Source organism: Gambusia affinis, linkage group LG10, assembly GCF_019740435.1.
Source record: "Gambusia affinis linkage group LG10, SWU_Gaff_1.0, whole genome shotgun sequence".
Taxonomy (NCBI): Eukaryota; Metazoa; Chordata; class Actinopteri; order Cyprinodontiformes; family Poeciliidae; genus Gambusia; species Gambusia affinis.
Window position 1 is genome coordinate 11,418,681 of NC_057877.1, and position 15,131 is coordinate 11,433,811.

Genomic DNA, 15,131 nt, shown 5'->3' on the forward strand with positions numbered 1-15,131 from the left:
TAACAAGAGTATGAATTGAACTGTCAAGATGATGGGCGCTAACCAGACTTTTCTGTCAAAAACTGTCAAAAGTTGTTTGCAAACACCAGCTGATCAGCTTGACTGTTGTGGTTTTGGTGATGTCAACTCAAATGCAGAAGCAGAATAAACAGGGTTTTTTTTCCTTCTTTCCACTTTTTTAAAGACTATTTTGTGAGCTCCAGCTACCTTTTACTATCAATGTAGATTTTTTTAAAGACAAATCAATCATTAGTTTCTTTAAAAACAGAAACATTGATTCAAATAGCTGGTATATGGATTTCGTATGGAGCGCAGTTCAATTATAAATACTGAATGAAATTATTAATGTATTAATTAGTCAAAACTGGGAATGAAAACAGCTAATTAACTAAATGTCATGAATTAAAAATGTAATCAATAAAATCTATAACAACAAAAACTAAATCTAATCAAAGTTCTAATTATTTCACATACCCCTGTTGCACAGAGGACCAAAAGTGCAATGAATAAATGATAATGTAATTGCTACTTCAATGGGTTACTTTAGGTTACTTGAAAAATTATTTAATTAAAATGTTTATTTTATTAGAAAAAATACATTTAATAATTGCGTCATTAGTCATTTTAATACCTGAGTCAATTTGTTACCTTCATGAATTGCTAATTTGTTAAAATTGGGAATAAAGATATATAGTTAATAAATTATGTTAGAAACTCAAAGAAATATGTGTCTGGCTACCAAAAAGTCACAATTTAATTATTTTTGTGTGTTTTGGAGGGGCATGAAAAGGTTTTTGTGATGCTTTTCAAATTAAGTATTTTATTAATTAAATTATCAATCATATTTGTCCACGCAATTCTCACACTCTCCCCCTGCTCTCTGCTAAGTGCTGGCTCCTCCCCCACATCAGAGCCTGCCATGAAGCGCAGGCTAGTAAGCATGGCCACTGATGACGCTGGATAAACAGTTTTTCTGCAACATTAGGTTGTTTCTCCTCGATTAGCACAGTAGCAGTAATACGTTAGTCTTGAACGTGAATGTCCTGTGGGTGAGGTTGTGGAAAGGTCTTGACAGTGCCAAGGAAATTCATCCTGGCCCTGATTAGTTGTTTTTGACCAGTATATTTCTGCAGGTGGCAGTCGGACCACAAGAAGGAGGCAGAGGAGCTTGTTTTTTCCTGTTTTTGTGTTGTTATTATTATTATTATTATTATTATTATTATTATTATTATTATTATTATTATTATTATTATTATTATTATTATTATTATTATTATCTTTCTCATATTATTATACTGTCAGGACATAGTAACAATTTCAACAAATGTGTAAAAACATTAAAAAAAATAAAAGTTACATATTACTGCTTTAACAGTTTATGAATCACTGAGTTGTGGGACTTTTAGCCCTCCATACTATATTAAGACAATTATATTCTTTTTTTTTATCAAGTTGTAAGTTTTGTTCTACTTATGTTAACCAATAAACCTTCATGAGCCCTCAAATTGCACACATTACAGTTTCCTTAATATTCAGTTAATTCCTGTCACTATGTGAATTATTTAATTTGACCAACGTGACTGGAAATGGAGTCATGGATCCCTCGCATTTGAAAGAGATGTGATCCAACCCTCAGCCCTGTCACTGCCGACTTCAGAAGCTCTGAGTAGCTCTGCTCCAGCAGTGATTAGTGAGTCGGTGGGGTAAGATGGCTGCATTGCTGCGCGCCGCGCATTAGTGGCATCCTGGTGAAATGACGCAGGCCACAGTTTACGTTCAGTCCTCTCAGCTCGCAGCTTCCCAGTCTCCATAGCTCCGCTCTCACCCCGGCACACAGCCCCGGAAGACCGTACGATCCGGCTGTCTGGCTGTTCCTCCAGTGGACCGAGCCACACCGGTTCCTCTGAGTAAGTACAAACGTGAGTTACTTTCAAATAGTCTCCCAAATGTGCAATTTATGCCCCAGTCAGAGCCACGTTGTAGGTAATTTCTCGCTGTTTCCTGAGTGAGCCGTGATTATCCGGCGCTCTCCTTCGTCCTCGCACACGGAGCTTCGCGTTTTGTTGTCTGCTGGGCTCCTTGAGACAACGCGACTGCTGCTTTTGTTGTTGTTTTTCACGCTTTAATTACGACGGGAGAAGAAGCGAAAGTGAGACGTGCTTTGGACCGTCTGTGTGACGGGCGGGGGGGCTTCCTCGGACAGCTTTGCCTCGGCGCAGTTTAAAATTTCCACTCATCCAGCCAACCAGGCTGTGCCACCCTGTCCCGCTGCTCTCTGAGGCCGACTGTCTCAGGACGGACAGAGGGGAGACCTGTGCCCAGCGAGGCTGCAGGCCGTTCATGCACTGAGGAAGTCCAACCGCACACAGACTCGGGCTGAACCCCGCTACCCCGCCGATCTGCCTTGCCCTGGAGGGAACAAAGCGCCCAGTGTCTCCCTGTGATGCAGCCCGGACACAGCTGCTCAAGCCTCGGGGCTTCACGGGTCTGCATGCCGCTGCTCCTGCACAGAAACTCTCGTGACTTACGACTCCCCCCTCGGCTCTTTGGCGTGTTATATCGAGCTGCTGCACGTCTTTGTTGGTCATTTATGTTGTTTATACAGAGCTGCTCCAAGGTTGTATGAAACCCTAAGCAGATTTCATGTTGGGTTTGGAATTTAGGCTCACCAGCCACTCCAGCACAACTCGACAACAAATTAAAGATATTATCCAGTTATGTACTTCCCCCACACCCCCCCAAATTACACTGAAAAACATTTATGCTTTAGGTGTATTTAGGTCAATGACATGTAGAAGCACAATTTGTTAACACCATGAAGGACAGGTGACTTTTGACAATTTTTGACATTCATTTTGACTTGGTTCAACTTTTGTGTTTGTGCTGGATATTTGACCCCATTGACCGAGCTTGAATGTGTTTGAACAAACTTTCTGTCTGACTGCTGACCAGTGGGGTTCTCTTCTTCCTTCTGGTGTTGAGTGGAATGACTACTATGGTGTAGGGTGTGCCTAATGCTGACTTTTGGCTGATGTGGGGGATGCTGATGTTCTGCCTTGTTTGAAGCCTTGTTTGGATTTGAAAGTCATGATGGTGCATATTGGCCAGACTGCGTGCTTTCTCACGTTCAAAATGAAAGTAGAAGAGCTTTGATTAGGAAATCTGGATATTCCAGTCTGCCTTCAATTGTTGTCTAAATTTCTTGAAATCCAAACAGTGTCTTCCCAAATGTTTTGCAGTAGCTGTACAAAATGCAAGTGAACATCTTTTTAAACATATTCATTTATACTTTTACCTTTTCTTGCTATTTCCCTTTGGCATACACAAATACTAATTATGCCAGTCTCCATAAAAGCTGAAAGAACAACAAAAATGTGTAATTTCAAATGAAAATTATCCAGAGTTTCAGAATCCCATAATATCTCAATCGTCACAGTACCTTTAACATTGCACAATCTTAATTATAAGGTGAAATATTCATTTGCTTCTCAGATCTCACTAAATAAACTAGGTAGATGGGTGTTTAAAAAAAAAAAACTTACACATCACTACAAGACAAGAATACCTATCAGTTCACATTATAACTTGACATTTCTTAAGCTTGTATCTTACTTGCATCTTGTCAGCATCTGACTTAGTTCAACAGTTCTCTTTGTGATTCCAAGAAACCATAGAAGAAGTGCTGCCGTACACTGACAAGCCGTTGTGATGTAAGATGTTTCTCTGCTCAGACACATACAGCAGAAATTCTTTTTATTTCAAAAATACTTCATCCCCAGGTGAAATAAAATGCATCATAGATAATATCACCCAAGAATCTTCAGTGAATGGTCCATCCATCCATCCATCCATCCACTTGTTTTGCTTCAGTCCATCTGTCTGCCCAGTATCCATTCGTCCACTTGTCCAGCCGACCTTTGCTACATTTCCCGACAGTCGTTGGTTTTTGCTGGTTCCACATTCAAACATTTGACCACTGCTGAAATATCTGCCACAAATCCACCGTAGCCATCCTGTAATTGTCTAAAAAAGAGGACTATGAAAAGGTGAGTGTTGAAACCTCTGAAATTTTGACACTTAAAATGTGTTTAATGTCAGTCAGCAGTAATCTGTAGATCTATTAAACCTGCTTAGTGGTTTGTTCCTCATCTGCCTTCCTTCACGTTTTTGCTGCGCAGCGTGTTGTTTATGTGCGTGCTTATTGCTCACATATGGCTTTTTGATCTAGGGACTGTACAGAAAACACCAGAAGTCTCACTCCTCCTCACTTTATATTTTTGTTGCTCCCTGTCTCAGAGGCATGAGGAGGAGCTAATCCTAGCCCTCCTCCTCTCTCCTTCCTCACCCTCTCAATCATCACCATCATCTGCCCCATGCCCCCTTAACCCTCAGCTGATGAAAAGCAGCTCAGATGAGCGTTCGACCCCGTCGCGGTCTTCACGCAACAACTTGGTGGAGGGTTTCCTTGACGACCAGGATGTCTTCTCGACCCTGCGTGGGCGTTGGGAGGGAGTTTCCGCGTCCGTCTCTCACATGCGGCTTGTGTTTGCTTTGCAGCCACTGTGCTGTCAGGTGAGATGATGTAGTCTACATTGCGGTGCTGAAAGGAAAAGGCCAGCACAACCTGATCCCTGTGCGTTCGCGTTGGCCGAGGGCAGCGCCAGACTGCTGGGTCGTCTGGCCGACTCGGTAACGGTCAAACCAGCAAATGTCGCTGCATCAAACGCCAAGGGTGCAGTCCCAATCATCTGTGTTCTGTGAAGTGGTGTTATGGGTTTTCCACGTGTCTGCACGCGCTGCAGGAGACATGCGGCTGTTGCGTGGTTGTGGGCTGTGTTTGCGCCGGTTCTGTTTTCTGACTCCTCGCCTTTTATGTCAGCGTGGATCGGCGGTGCAGCCTTTCGCGGGGTGCGCTCGTGTGTGTTTGCAGCATCTGTCTGTGTGTCTGGGACTGTGTTTACACTTCAGTTTCTGCTCAGAGCCCAGCTGGAACAAGAAATGGAGATGGAGTGCTGCATAACCTTTTGTTTTGTTCATCTTTATTTGGGTTCTTTTGAATCAACCTTCTCATTTTCTCCCTCTAAAGTAAGAGGATCTTTTTTTCTCTTTGTTGTGAATAAAAAGGACCCAGAGGGATGTCTGCGAGCCCACATTGTGATAATCTAAGGAGTGTTAAACCTTCAGCCAGTTGGAATAATTGTGTGAATTGAAGAGGTGAATAAATGATGATTAAACTACGAACCTTGACTGTTGTTCAGGTATTTAAAGAAACAATCGGCATCACAAAGACCAAGGAACACAGCAGACAGGTGGTGGAGAAAGTTGTGGAGAAGTTTGAAGCAGGGTTAGATTGTAAAACAATATTCCACACTCCACCTACACTCACAGGCCAGGAAAAGAGAACATTAATCAGAGAGTCTTTGAAAGTGCAGCGAAGACCCACAGCTTAGGTGGGAGAATCTGTTGAAAAGACAAGTTGAGCAGCAAGAAGAAAATCATTGGTGAAGAAAGGGCGTATTAAAAGTACCCCAAGCAGTACAGGGGATGAGTCCCAGCAGACGTGTTAGTTGGTACTCTGGTCAGATAACACCAAAATGTAACTTTCTGGGTTAAATACCTCTCACCATGAACACCTCAACTCCACTACTTTTCTTCAGCAGAGTTCAGAGTTGATATGAGATAGAATAGAGAAATAAACATTCATTGAGAGCTACAATAAAATTCTTTAGATCAAAGTGTGTTCTAGTGTTAGAATGGCCCAGTCAAAGCCCAAACCTTAATCCAACTGAGAATATCTGTCGAGAGTTGAAAAATTGACAGATTCTCTCAGTCAAATAAGGTCGAGCTAATTTGAAAGAAGAATAGAGAAAGAAATTTATCTAACGTTGCAAAGCTGATAAAGACCTGACTGGACAAAAGACTTGGAGCTGTAATTAAAGCAAAAGATGGTTCTACTGAATGGAAATGCATGAAACACTTCTTGAAGTTTATATGTGGGAATAAAAATGGAGAACCGTATATGATTTTCCCTCCATTTCACACTACTTTGCGTTGCTCTATCAAATACAATTTGAATGAAATACATTCAAGTTTCTGGTTGCAACGGGACAGGATGGAATAAGTCCAAGGGTTGTGAATGGGATTTACATGGACTTTTTGCTTCAATTCAAGAATCCTTGTGTCGCACTGAAAGACATCTGATTGATCAAACAATCAAAAAAATATATATAGCAGTTTTACACACATGAGGGATGCTTGTGCCTTTTTAACTTTGTAAGTGTATGGTCAGTGTAACTTTTATTGGCTTCTGTTTGGACTAATAAGGCAATTTCCTTGATCCACAGTACATTTTAATTTCATATTTAATAATTTTCCCTGATATTTTGTAAAAGCATTGACCATACTGGAACAAACATCTTATTTTTCTGTGTCAAAACCCGCTAAAACCCTCTGATAATCCTTACAAGGTTGTGGATAATCTGGGATGGTGCCTATTTCCAGCGGTCAGATTGCCAGTCCAACATTTGACAACATAGACATAGGACAAACAACCATGTGCACACTCGTATAACTAAGGCCAATTTAGAAAGATGAAATAACCGTTAACAGTTTAGTTTTTGGATGTTGCTCACATTGCCATTATGAGCCACACCAACCCAATTATTCAGTGTTAGCAGGCTCTTAAAGGGGGCCTTGTTGATGTAAGTGGAGCAGAACTGGTTTGCATTTGGACAGAGTAGCATCGTGGCCATGACACCAGCCATTTTAAGATGTGAGCCACAGACCCCTCTGCAGCTCCTCGGCGCAGGGCTGAAACAAGGGAACATTTCAGTGTGCTCTTTTTTTAAAATTATTTTTATTTTTTTATCAGCCAACATAATGGAATTGAAGCAATTTATCCTGCAGCGCGCTGCCCACCAGTTATGCTCAGGTTGATATTTATTTTCTCCAGTCTTGGTAATTACTAATGAATATTAATGTGGGAATCCTCTCTCTTTTTTTTTTTTTTTTGCAGCTCGTGGGCCGGTTTGTCAGCAATTCAGATGGATCTGGGTAAGAAAACGTAAACAAGGTTGACCTCGCGTGGTTGGCTGCTGGGCCGGAGCGGGCCCACTCTGTCGGCCTTGCAGCTGTCGCTTGGAAAAAACCCCACGATGAACAGACTCACTCATACTAGAAAATAAATATATTAAAGCAGTCAATATAAAGCTCAAACATGAATCTGAGCATGTCATGAAGAGATATTAGGAAAATGTCTCTTCATGCTATTATTGCGTCTTCATCGTCTAGGATTTCTTCATGTTTTAATTTTATTTCTCTCAATGACTTCTGAAAAAATACATTTCCTTTTTACTTTTTTAAAGTTTGGGGGTTTTTTTTGTTGTTGTTTTTGGCATAAGTGGCCTTTATTCATTAGTAGCTGGAGAGGAAGTAGGGCAGAGAGACCAGGGGAAGACTTTCAGGCTACCACCGAGCCACATGACGCCCCAACAACTTCGCTTTCGTTCAGCTCTGATCATTTTGGTTTTGGAGTTGCCGACAGTAGCTCTCACCACATAATGACTCCCGAGGTGCTTTAAGTGGATTTTAGAAGGAAGCTTTGAAATTTCTGTTTGGGATTTTGAGACATTATCATTATTATCGATTGCAAATTGGTGATTGGAAGCATCTCTGTTTCATCCCAGTCCAGATATTTCTGACTATCATAAATTTTAACTTATCTAAGTTTGTCCAGATGTCAAAATGAAACTGAAATGGCCCCCTCACCTCACGGCCAAGTTGGAAGCCAACTTCGGGATTGTGTGGTTTGATTTATTTTAAAAGCTATTAAAACCCAAACTGGCTAAGCGTTTTTGTTTGAAAATGTCTCCAATGTCGTAACAAATTGAAGGGAAGATCTTTAAAATTGAGAGGCAAAGAAAATCTGCAGCCATTCGTTTAGTTAACAGCATTCCATTTAAGAGCAGCCCGTTCTGCGTGTTTGCGTTGGTGTGGCTTGTCAGACTGATGGAGAGCCCAAACTGCAAGGAGATTAGAGGTGAGGCGTTTGCTGCCTGGTTAAAGTAAATATTATGATGTATTGGACTTGAAGTTGGCTGAAGTACTGTTCTGTCGGAGGGGTGAGGGAGCGAAGCCGCAGAGACGCAGGCGACATTGTGCAGCGCAACAGACCCGGCTCTTCATCAGGGGGTCTTGCCGCTGCAAAACGATGACACAGTGACAGAACTTGTTGCTGATGTTGCCACAAAGTTTACACTGTGTTAGTGATCACTTCATCAGGGAGCACTGCAGATGGTTTTGTGCTTCCAAATTAAAGCCAGTGTGGGTTTGGTTATTTTTGCTACACTTAAAAACAGTTATTACTGCCAATTTAGTTTTATGCATAGATTTAAAACCAGATATTTACCACACTGCATAAAAACCCGGTTTTCCCTCTGAATTTCCCCCCAGAAATGACTGCCTTCTATAAACAGCAATGTTGGGTGTAGCGGCAGAACGAGCTCACTGCTTGGAGGTTATCAGTCCGTGACACAGGCATCTAGAGTTCGGTTCCCTACCTGTGGGGCGTTTGCAGCATGTCTTTCCCTCCCTTTTTTTTCTGCCCATTTTCTGTATAATTACTAATCCAAGGCCTGATATTCGGTATTTTTTAGTTCTTTCATTGGTTCAGCACACCTGAATAAAAGATGGTTCATTACCAGGCCTCTGCAGAACATTGGCATGCTGAGGAGAAATTTGGACCGTTTGAATCGGCTGTGTTGGAGCAGAGACGTATCTAAAACTGGCAGGACATTGAAGCTCGAGCACTGGAGCTGAACAACCACAGGTTTTAATGAATTGGCTGCCTGAATTCTTATCAATTTACAAAAAAAGCAACAAAAACAACTTTTTCCTCATGATGTTATCCTTAGCATGTTGCCAGAACCACTAATGGGTGTGTGTTGTTGTTATTCTGAGTTGGCCATTGAAAAAAACCTCAGGGCTCTTGCTTAACCAGTTCCAAAACCACCTTCCATTTATTTTTGGGATCATTAGTATAGTGTATAGCAGAGTTTGGAATACATTTCAAATGGTCTACCTGAGCCCACAGCATGATGCTACTACCACCATGCTTAAAAGGTGACGCAACATTCGTTGGTTTTAAAGGCTCACTTTTCAAACATTCTCTTATTATGGCCAAAATGAAGATGCAGTTTAAAGGAGCTCCACCAGTTAAACCCACAGAGTGGACGAGCACAGCTCTGTGAAGTCATAGATCATTCCGGTCTGCTCCACTTCTCCCATGTCACTCGTTTTAGGCTGCATACCTAAGTTTATCAAGAGTTGTGTAAATTACTCCATAGGAACGGAACTGAATTTTACTTTACAGGAATATCAGCAGGCCTGGTGATAGTCTGTTTATTTGCTCATAAATCGCTCATGACAGATTGTATTACTGTTAAGCTGTCCACTTGTGACACACGTTAGCGCCGGGTCATCACAGGACCCGAGATATATGCCGCTAAGAGTTGTTCCCGTCATGTGATCCGGGGCATGTTTGCCTCCACATCATGATGATGTGGAAAAAAGCAACCGCAGACGCTTGTGATTTTATTTAGTTGTGTTTCATTTTACCTCGGGTGCATTGAAACTAAACAGACTTATCTAAACGGCTTAGGGGCAGAGGTGAGGAGGACAATCACAAAGAGAAGGCAATTCAGGAGTGATAACCTCACTGACCTACTAAATGAAGAAAAATAAAAAACCCACATAGCTTTAATATGGACCTTATTAAAGCTATATTAAATTTTACATCGTTTTTATTCAGAAAATGATGTTGGAAATGCAGAATGCACATTTGTTTTGAAGGACCAAGATTTAGAAATGTCTCTCTTTAAGAACTATATTAAAAAAGTTTAATCAAGCTGAGAATAAACAATTCAGCTGCTGATTTGTCTGCTGACCTTTCCTATTTTTTTTTAACTAATACAATAGCTTCAATACTATTTAATTTGTAAAAAAAGAAAAACATCTATTCAGGGGTGTCACTTTTTTTATGACATGTCATGTGAATTGGCTAAAACCTCTGTTGGTGTGGAAACTTCTGGTTTTCAGTAGGGCTCACCTCCGCCCAGTTGACTTCAGTTTATTATAGAGAAGTGCAGAGACACAGAGTGGCTTGATAAAGCTGCGAAATAATCAGTGCTGTGTCACTGGCGGGTTTCACACGGAGGCCTTCCCTGCAGAGGTGTGTCTCCCTCCACAGGTAAAGTAATTTCTTCCTCATCACACTGAGGTCTTGATGTTAAGGAAGTTAAAAAGAAAAAGCTAAAAACAAGTCCTGGTTCAGCAAAATCTCCATGTGTGACTCCTCTCTCTCTCTCTCGTTCACTCTTTCACTTCTGTCGAGCCAGTTTTTCAGGCTCCAAGGCTGATCGCTCTTGCCTCTGGCTCAACCTACCGTTTGAGAAACCTTCACACCTCTCTGCCTGTGAGCAGAGTGCATGTTTATGCAAGCATGTATGTCTCCCTCATCAGGTTCCCCTGAAGCCCCACCCCACTCATCTACAAGTTCCTCCTTTGACAAACTCCCTTGTAAAGTAAAGTCGGCATTTTTTTCTTTTTCAGAACTCGAAGCATGTCACGTCGTAAGTTTCAAAGTTTGCAGGCGTGGGCAAGTTTTTCTGTTTGCCAATTCATCTCCATTTTATGTGGTTGAGTTACTACGTGGTGTTGAGGATGCCATGCAACTTAGCATGCATTTAGAACAAGTCAGAGCCACAGTGCAACATTTCTGACCAGGTCACAGTGAGCTGCATTTTATATGCAAATGGAGCTTTATCATAAAAGCAATGCAAAAACTGCAGTCTGACATGCGTGGCGTTCGCAGATGAAGAAAGATGCAGCTTTGTTTTGGAAAGCACGAATGCGAGGCATCTGGAGCTACATGCAGTTAGGATCTTTATTATCCCTGTCACATGTAAGCCTGTTTATCAGATCATGTCGGCTCAGTGTGTGTTTATGTGTGTGTGGGAAAGGGAGACGACTGGCGCGCTCGCTGGTCTAAGCCTGCCCCATTGACACACTTTAGATTTTAACGGGTGTAGGCGAGCTCTGAGTGGCACGGTGCAGCTGTCCTGTGGGTTAAATCAACACCGAGTGGCGCCACGCTCGTGGTGAAGAGTGAACCTGTGCGTGGAGCGCCGAAGGACCGACTCGCACCAATTCCAGCTGTACTTTAGATGCTTAAGCGCATGTGAAAAAATAAAATAAAAATGGCGTAGGAGGATGCAAACAAGTTGGGAACTGGAATATTCTAATACCGGTGAGGCTTTGGCTCTTCCTGCTTGCAAAACTATAACAGGAAACTGTTCTGTTTAAAAATGTGTATTTTATTCGGCCAATATGGTTTCACAGTGGCTGAGGAGAAGCCTTTCTGGCTCTTTGGGTATTAAAAATTGTGATGTAAGACACTTTGCAACCTTCGCCTTTTTATAAGCCCCTCTATGTATTTATAGGTGTATTCTGCTGTGTAATAGTCCGTCTACTTGCCTTAACTCCAAGTAATAGCAGCTTGCGGCTCCACAAAGCCTAACATTATCCCCGCACAACAACAGTTCTTCGTCTGCCGGATCTATTTTTACCCAGTTCCTATTCACAATTTGGTGCTTCAATACACACAAATCAAAGCCCTTCAAACAGATGCTGCCCACACACCAAGGACCCTTTGAAACTTCAAATCTGGCAGGGCTGCACAGATTTCTCAATACATCTCCTCCAGAGGTTTTCCTGAAGGGAGTTCCTGCTTTTCTGCTCAAATGAGATTTACTTTAGTTCCTCTGTGCCTTAAAAAGGTACTCATTCATTTGTATATGTGCTTTGTTGGGTTTTTAATGCAATATAGTAGCAGTAACAGTAGTAGTAGTAGTAGTAACGTTTGCTGCAGATTCAGCTTCAGGTCTATTAGATTGCACATCCAGACATTTTGGTCCATTCTTGTTTGCAGAATAGCTCTACTTAAGTCAGATTGAACGGAGATTCTCAATTGAGCTGGACTTTGACTAGGCCGTTTTAACACATGAATATGTTTTTGATGTAAGCCATTAAATTGTAGCTCTGGCTGTACTTATGTATAGTCATTCACAAGTTGCTGCCTCTAATATTCCTCTGTTGGTTTGTTCCTCACCACATAATACTGCCACCTCCATGTTCAACAGCAGGCATGCTGTGTTCAGAGTGAGGTTTTTTTCATTGTTAGTTTTCTGGCACACAGCATTTGGCATTTGGCTTTCTTCTTGCCACTCTTCCATAAAGTATAGCTTTTTAAATTTCACAACCAATAGTTACCCTGTCAACAGATTGCCTTTTCTGAACAGTGGATCCATGGACACCCTCCTGATAAACTATGGACCTGTTGGCTATTGTGTATTTTGCTGTTCAAGTAGATGGCTATGTTGGTTTGCTGATGACGATGGGCTTAACTTGTAATCCTCAGCTTGAAATATCACAGCCACATTTTCCACAACTTTACGTCTAACCTGTCTAGTGAGTTGCTTGGAAAATCTACCATTTACCATGATGCAATTCTGTTTGTTGCAGTAAATTGCAGCCTCAGTTACCAGTCTTTTGCAACATCTAACATAATTCCACCCAGGGTTGCATTTCTCCATATTTACTGGTAGCTAGGTTCATCTTCCTCTCAATTCTGACCAGCCTACTGGTCCCAGTTGCAGAAAATCCAAGTCATGATGCAGCCACCACCCTGCTTCATAGTGAGAATGATGTTCTAGGTGATGAGAGGGGTTTGCTTTGAATTCTTGGCCAAAAAGTTCAATATAGGTTTCATTTAATGCATCTTACTGTATCATAGTGCAGCATATCAGTTGCAAAGGACTGCATGGATGCAATCTCTGTGTCTTTTAGGTTACATGATTTACAATTCCACTTTTTATTGGTGTATATTTAGCCACTTGTGTGGATTTTTGTTGTCGTTTATCCCTACAACTGACATAAAGTACTATCAAGTATCTTTCCACCATATGCATGTGAATAAGTTAATGGCTGAATGCAGCATGATGCGCTCTGGACTTGATAAAGCGCTAAACAAGTACCAGCCATTTACTATTTACCATTTACCATAGGGATGAAATTGTGAGTTTGTCACCGTCAATATTTGCAATATTTCTCTACATTATTACAATCATTTTTTTCAAATACTCTACTGCCATCTTCCAGCACAGTTGGTTTCCATGGATTTTATTTGTATGTATGCAGGCAAAGAGGGACCGGACACAAGTGCACTCCACACTTTTCAGATCTTCTTTTGTTTAAAAAAAAAAAGTTTGAAAACCACATATCGTTTTTTTCTTCCACTTCATAATTCAATGCTCCTTTGTGTTGGACTCTTAACCTGTTTTGTTGGAAGTTTTGGTAACATTTATAGTTTCAATCTCACAAAATTTGAAAGCAGGGGTGTGTATACTTTCCTGTTCCACCTCGGTTCGGCGCGTAGCGCTCCCTCTGCTCCACCGTGCTGCTTCCACATGTCACAGCTTTTTTACTCTGCACACACACCTCGTCTTGGTTGGTGCAGGATCCTCGTTTGTGTTGCTCATTCAGCGTGGGCAGATTACGCCGGATGAGATTATTTATGACAATGTGCCTCTGACTGTAGCCATCAGTTCATCCTGATGGCTACAGTAGGATTGGTGTGAAGCTGAGTCGGAGCTGCAGTGAGAGGCGTCCCAGGAACACCACAGGTGACAGTGCAACAACCAGCTGTACAAGCGGTGTCCGCCTGATTGTTGCTCCCTTGCTACGGCTCCGTCTCCCCGGTGGAGGCCCGTCGGGAAATCAACATGCGCTCCCGTTTGGGCTCTAGAGATTAACGTTGGTTCACCAGGAAGGCAAATCCTTCCACTGTTCGACTGAGTCGTCTAAAGCAAATTAAAGCTCAGTTAGTCTCAGAGCGCTGGTTCAGCGTCTCTCCGCACCGCATACACCTGGTACTTTGTAGCTGGATAAGACGGGTCCGGTTGGCTCCGCCTGAACACAGGAATAAACACTGAGCCTGTCCGACTTCAAACGCTCTGAGGGTGGAAGGAGGGGCAGACGGTGCGTTTGAAGGTCTCCACTCGGTTTTTTCCCCCATTCTCACTCTATTTGTGTTGGACTTTTCCTTTTCTTGACCCTTGTCAAGCCGTTCTCCTCTTCGTCTCAGTTACGTTTGAGCAACACAGATTCTCACTGGCAGCAATCAGAAGGGATCTGACGATGACGGCGTTATGTCTTAGTGACTGACATGGAGTCCGTCTGTGATGCATTTGACTGACAACGATCCTCACTGCTTTGTGTCAGGCCCCCTGCTGGGTGGGAAGATGCTTTCACCACATTTTCAAGATGATTAAAATAAAATGTTAATATTGTTGTTGTTAAAATGATTACAGGAATGCTCAGTAATTTGACATTAAAACAAACAAAACTTTTTCTCGTTTGAGTCAGTTACGATGACAAAAGTAATTGTTATTTTCTAAATCAGTCAAGCTCATTTGTACGGCACAATTCAGCGACAGCAAATGCACTGGTCAATGTTCCATTTATTATGGTTCATTAGCAGCTCTAAACAGGTGTGGTATTGGTCTCGATTTAAAGAAACGCAGTGATTGAGCTCTTTTGCAATTTTCTGGAAGTTTATTCCGGATATGAGATGCATAAAAATTGAATGCTGCTTCTAGGAAAACCGTTGCTTTACTGTGGATAATCTTATCGGCAGCATCTTCACGAAGCCGTTTAATTTTCTTCTGGGATTGATCTCGTTCCTCAACTGTATGATTGATATTCTTATCTGTTTACTCTGGTCTGTAGTCTAATGTGGCGTCTTCAAGCATCTGGAAAATTTAATGAGACGCATGGAGGTCAGCAGTTATTATTTTTAATATTATGACTGATTTGCGTTGATTATTCCAGTGATGTCACATAAGGAGGCGGTGTGTAAAATACATCCACATACTGTACCGTCACTTAACTCAAGTTGTGTGAATTATCAGAATCTTCCAAAGTTATGATGTCACCATTTGTTTGTTTTTATCCTCAAGTTTATAATGTAATCTTCTGAATTTGATCAAATTAATACAAATTCTCTCTTATTTTGA

At 41.6% G+C, this 15,131-nt stretch overlaps 1 protein-coding gene across 6 annotated transcripts in view; it reads left to right on the forward strand.

Annotated features, from left to right (window-relative positions):
• Positions 1 to 1,510: 1,510 nt before the first annotated feature.
• The window catches only part of zgc:92140 (uncharacterized protein LOC447854 homolog), a 32,993-nt gene continuing 19,372 nt past the window's right edge, over positions 1,511 to 15,131 (forward strand). For 2 of the 6 annotated variants that reach the window (XM_044128668.1, XM_044128665.1), the window contains exon 1: positions 7,016 to 7,053. The gene's annotated coding sequence lies outside the window, so the exon portion shown is untranslated. Of the gene's footprint in view, positions 1,920 to 7,015; positions 7,054 to 11,139; positions 11,306 to 15,131 lie in introns of those variants that run through there. The other 4 variants (XM_044128664.1, XM_044128663.1, XM_044128667.1 and 1 more) reach the window with 4 other exon arrangements.